Genomic DNA, 5699 nt, shown 5'->3' with positions numbered 1-5699 from the left:
TGTTCAGTGAACGAGTATGATCAAGACCATTCTTTTCGAATACAATACAATACAATATATTTTACATCTAAGACTTGTTTGTCTTTTAACATGTGTCTCTGGCATTGCAATTCTTCCATTTATAGCGTTGATAAAGGTAGCAAAACTATTTTTAGAGTCAACACTTTATTCCTCTATTCAAATACTTAATATTGCAATGTCGATAATTAAAGTAGTTCGCCCCTCAAAATCAAATTACTTAAACTTTTGCCAAATTCTTTCCTCAAGGAAACTGAAAACGATGTCTTTTGTATCAAGAATAAAAGCCTGTGGTCGCAGTGCAAAATTTTGTACTAGTGAAATAAATTACTCGGCATTGACCGACACCTGGAATGAAAGATGACCGCCATTCCTGTGTCTACGCTACGGAGGAAATGAATTTTTCTGTTTTCAGAAAAATAAGCCAGTGACATTTTACTTCCTCCAAATGAAGTACAACAAGAGAGAGACAAAATTGATTATAAACATTCGAGCGTCTCCGAGGCGCTTTCTACATTAACACCACTTTGTGCTTTTTATCATCATTTTAGCTTAAATTTAACTCTTATATTTCAACCATGCTCAGCATCAAGATAAATTTCATGACTGACCCAAAACTGTGCATTTATTTATTGCTACGAGGAACTTACAGTGCGTTTGATCCAGGGACCGCCACTCAGCGTATGAGACGGACACAAGCCACATACAAAACAAACGTACAATTAGCTTTGGTATCACGACACATTTGAAAGTAACCGACTAATTTATTAATTACAGTAAAGCGGCATGAGGCAGCCGCTCTGTCTTGACTGAGAGATACACTTGATCTACAATGTGTGGCTTTTTAGTAAGTTTCTGTAGAGGATACCTTCACCTCTTTAACTCTTAGCTGAAATTGTAAGAGAAACAGTTACAGTGTAGATCAAGTCTAGTCAGCTGTTTATCTCTCAGTCGAAACAGCGGCTGCCCCATGCTGTTTACTGTAATTAATCGACGAGTCGGTGGCTTTGAAATGTGTCCGTGATACCCAAGCTAATCGTGTGTTTAGTACGTGGATTGTGTCCGTCTCAAACGCTGAGCTGCGGTACCTAGGTGAAACGTACTGTACGTTAATTTCACTTTAATTGTCCATTTCGCTTTTGAACTCTTGAATCAGGTGGGCTCTCGAATATCGACCACAGTGGTGAGACCCGGCCTGGGCACATCGGGTTGGTCACTATGAAACGTCATCAAATATACCTGATCGTTGAAAAGCAGGTGACCTCTTTGGAAGAGGTGAACCGATGACTTATAATATTAGAATTATGAGGTTGTTTGAGTTGCTTGACATCATGTTAAAGCAACAATCAGGCTTTGAGCAAATTTGCTGTATGTGAAAGGTCAAAATACTAGTTTTTGATAACCGTTACAATGTACGCAATCGCTTATTATAGCAAAAACCTGTCATGGCGTGTATCTCAGAAACTTTGCATACCTACATGTACTGAGAATGCCCAGCAATCAAACAAATCGAAAGCTCTATAAATCGACTACCATACGACATTATTCATCAACAAGATGGCAACAAGTTATTGTATCATGTCAGAAACACGATTCAATAATTCTACCATGATAGCTGTGTAAGATTTCAGATACATTTATTGTGCAGTGAACATGTCCGAAGAATGGCAGGGTCGATATGTCAAACCCTATCGTATCCGTTGTGCTCACATACGCAAGTTTGACGTGCATGCACACACGTCTCTATAAGTAAAAGATAGTTTGTGCATGCCTATTTTCATGTGCATTTTCCATGTTCCTGCACTTTGACAAGCATGCTTTGGAGAGCACGGAATCCGATGGAGGTCAGCAAAGTTAAGTTAGCCTAGCAATTTATGAGAGACTGCCAGCGTACATTGGCCTCGAACAATCTAGGTTAACACTGGGGTTATCTAGGGTATCAGATGTAACCTTACGTGTCACTATGTGCATCGCAAACACCAACGACAGCGATGTTATCTCGGAGAGGAAAATTATAGTATGCTATATATCCTGAAGAGTGCCGACAGGTGAAACCAACAAAGCTGTTCGAGCAAGACCGTGTTCGTCAGCGGGCGGGTTAAAGTTAAAAATAACCAGTGAGCAGAGAAAACTGCCAATGTTTACTGTGGACAAAGAAGAAATTTCAGCTTTTACTGTAGGCGGAAAAAAATGGCTTGTTGATTGTAAAGGGGAGGGAATATTGTGACTGATAGAACTTTAGTAAGATTAAGCGGTGTAAGTAATGAGAGATGGTAGTGAGGAACTTGAGTCACTGTTTGGAGTGGCAGACCATAAGTACTTGAAAGTAGTGGGCATTATTATTCGGCGGCAGGACATGTTTTCCAAATACCAAAGGGTAGTTACAAACAGTAAATGGGCATTTTTACAAGTTGGCTGCACCTGTGCGGAGTTCAATCTACAGCTTGACTTAGCCTCTTATACAGACTAATAAATCGCCTTCTGCGGTGTGGAGAGTAAAGCTCTTAAAGCAAACTGTAATTTGCTTTGCCATTATTCTGCTCCAGACCGGAAATTGAACGTGTTACTGTATGATATAAATGGAATTCGAATACATTTTTAGAGTTTTCAATTAAGTATTTACTTTGCAATTCCTTAAATTCAAACTGTCAAATATTTTACAATTCATAAACTATTGAATGTCGTCGTAACAACCAGACAGAATAGTTAAATACAATTCATATCCTAAAATTAAAGCAGTCAAAACGTTTTAAAGGCCTAAATTTACTTAAATGTTATTTTACTTAATCTTGCTCGCGGTAACAAACTTTAGAGAGAGTCCATGTTATAATTAAGAAGCTGTTGTCAGAGTGTTCCTTGATTTTTGTTTCAATATTTTTATTGAATATGATGATGTTTCCCCCTATTTATCGGCTCGCGGTATATACAGTGCCAGTATAGAATGAGAACTGAATGCTGTATGACAAAAATATTGCGTGAAGCAATCGTTGATCTTTTAAACTAGACTAATTTCAACTTCACGGCTTTTCCCTCAGCATCGTGAAATGGGGTTTTCTTACAAATTCATAGCAATCATACCCACACGTTATCCAAAATCTTCGGTCAAAAGTCATACCAAACAGTTACTCACAAAGACATCATGGTATCCGAAAAATCAAACCCTTGTATATAATGCCTCTCTAAATGACTTTTGCAAAAGGAGCCAATCATTCGATATGTAGAATTCCCTTTGACGAGCTCAAACACTAAAATATACTTTCTTTTGCCGGTTCCCCATTAGAAGCGTAGCATATTCACGGAAAAGAAAATATCGCTTGCAACCTGTCCAAATAGGTAGAGTATATTAGCGAAGAAACAACACATAATGGTTAACTGCAAACGCTTCACGCAATTTATATATATAGAAATCACTTCCGTCGATGACGTGTTGTTGTCAACGTAGAGAGAATGATTTGCGAATGCAAAAATCAAAGGCACATTACTTATGGCCAATTGATCCTTAACAAGATATAATATTTCAGTTTTGAATAAAAACGCAACAGATGATTTCGGATGCAATGATAAACATGATGTGTGCAGTGTTTTCTCATATGTAAGGAAGACCAGTAATTTTAAATAAGCCTTATTTGCTTTCCTTTTAGTCGATTCGAAAGGATTGTAAGATTTAAGTTTACATAATGTATGATACTTTATCAACGTTTTCAACACGAAATGAAATAATATTTAGGACTGTCGCATCATTTTCTCTTGTATTTTCGTAATTTCTCGTGTTTCTCCTTTGTCTCTTCTGTCATGTCATCGAGAAGGACAAGAAGATCCCTTACGATACCACATGAGTCCGTCTGAGTGTTTAAATTTTTACCTGTGTTGAACCTCTTCTTTCCTGAAAATCGGCTTCTAAACGTTTTAGCTGGTCTTCGATATCTTCAGCCATCATGGCTCGCTAATTGTTGGTAAAATGTATCAAATTGATAAATAAATATTTTAATTTGATGATAATTATTGACAAAGCATAAAACTACTGTAATATAAGCAATCAGAAAAGTTTCACATTAGCGATGTTGACAAATCTGCGCTATTACACAAACGTTCTGAGTTGGTTTCAAAATGTCGCCACCAAACCACATATCATGTAGCGAATTTTAAGACCGCCAACAAATAGACTGGCTCATCTCGAACATATAAATGAGAGCGTGGGGCTAAGAATTTTTTCACTCCTATCTGAAGATTGCAGGGGAAAGATATTCGCTATCTCAAGGGTTTGTGTTTGCTTTTTCTTGTTAAATATACACTTTGTGTGAGCTTCGTCGTACGTATTTCAAATACCTGACAAGCATTACCTCTTCCCTTGGCCTGAAAGCTTTCAGTTTTGATAAGATGGCGATTTTCTATTGTATTCCCAACGTGACAGGGTGCCAAACGTTTTGAGTTCGAATTCAATTGAAAATCTCCCGAAATTAATAAACATGGGAGAGCACTGGATTCGATTGAGGTCAGCAGGGATATGTTAGATTAACTTTCCTTGAAAAAACGCCAGTGTACATTTGGCCTCGAACAGTTGAGCGAGGTTAACGTAAGGTCATTTAGGGTATATAGATAAACCTTGACACTATGTATCTCGCAAACATGCGACAGAAACGTTGTATGGGAGACTCAAATACGCAACTTTAACCGGAGTGGAGTACAGAGTTCGATCCAGAGTTGAATTACGCCACCTACACCGGTGAAGTTCCTTCCACCGCGAGTGAGGCTCTACAAGCGAAACGGTTCCGTGCTGTGTTAGAAATTTCACAAACAAACAACAAATTTGTGATATCATATGAAGTGTTTATTTACGACGGAAAAGCGCTGAGTAAAACCGTTGCGAGTTACATTTATCAAAGCTGATTTTCATAAAACATATTGAGCGGACACACTATGATTGGAGTACAAAACAAGATGCAGAATTGTCATTTTGCCTTGTCAGTCAAAGAATTATTGGAGTGTTGGCGAATAGAAGAAACTTACCACAATTTACAACATCGATGGTAAAAACTTGCAAATAGATAGATAGATAGATAGATAGATAGATAGATAGATAGATAGATAGATAGATAGATAGATAGATAGATAGGTAGGTAGGTAGATAGATAGATAGATAGATAGATAGATAGATAGATAGATAGATAGATGGACGGATGGATGGATGGATGGATACCTACCTACCTACCTACCTACCTACCTACCTACCTACCTACCTACACACATACATACATACATACATACATACATACATACATACATACATACATACATACATACATACATATTTACATGCATTTTCGCCTTTCAAAGATAACATATAATACAAAGAGTATTACAGAAATAGTTTAAAAATTGAAATAGAGCGATTCAAAATACATTCATGTTTGTAGCAAAATTACGAAATTTCTTCGAGTAGTTGTTCATGTAAACGATATAAATATGAGAATCATTGAATAACTGAATCAATAAATAATGATATAATCTGAATAATTTAATATTTTGGACAACACAATAAAAGTTTTGGCAAATTTGACATTTAAATTGAAAAAGGAAGTCTTATATCAAAATCGTGAGTAAACAATGACAAGAGTTTTTTTGATATTCCGCATACACTTAAAGGTTAATTTGAAAATTGAGCAACAGGCCTTTTCAACAGA

Source organism: Ptychodera flava, assembly GCF_041260155.1.
Source record: "Ptychodera flava strain L36383 chromosome 3 unlocalized genomic scaffold, AS_Pfla_20210202 Scaffold_26__1_contigs__length_13983176_pilon, whole genome shotgun sequence".
NCBI classification, from domain to species: domain Eukaryota; kingdom Metazoa; phylum Hemichordata; class Enteropneusta; family Ptychoderidae; genus Ptychodera; species Ptychodera flava.
This window is presented reverse-complemented; position numbering follows the sequence as displayed.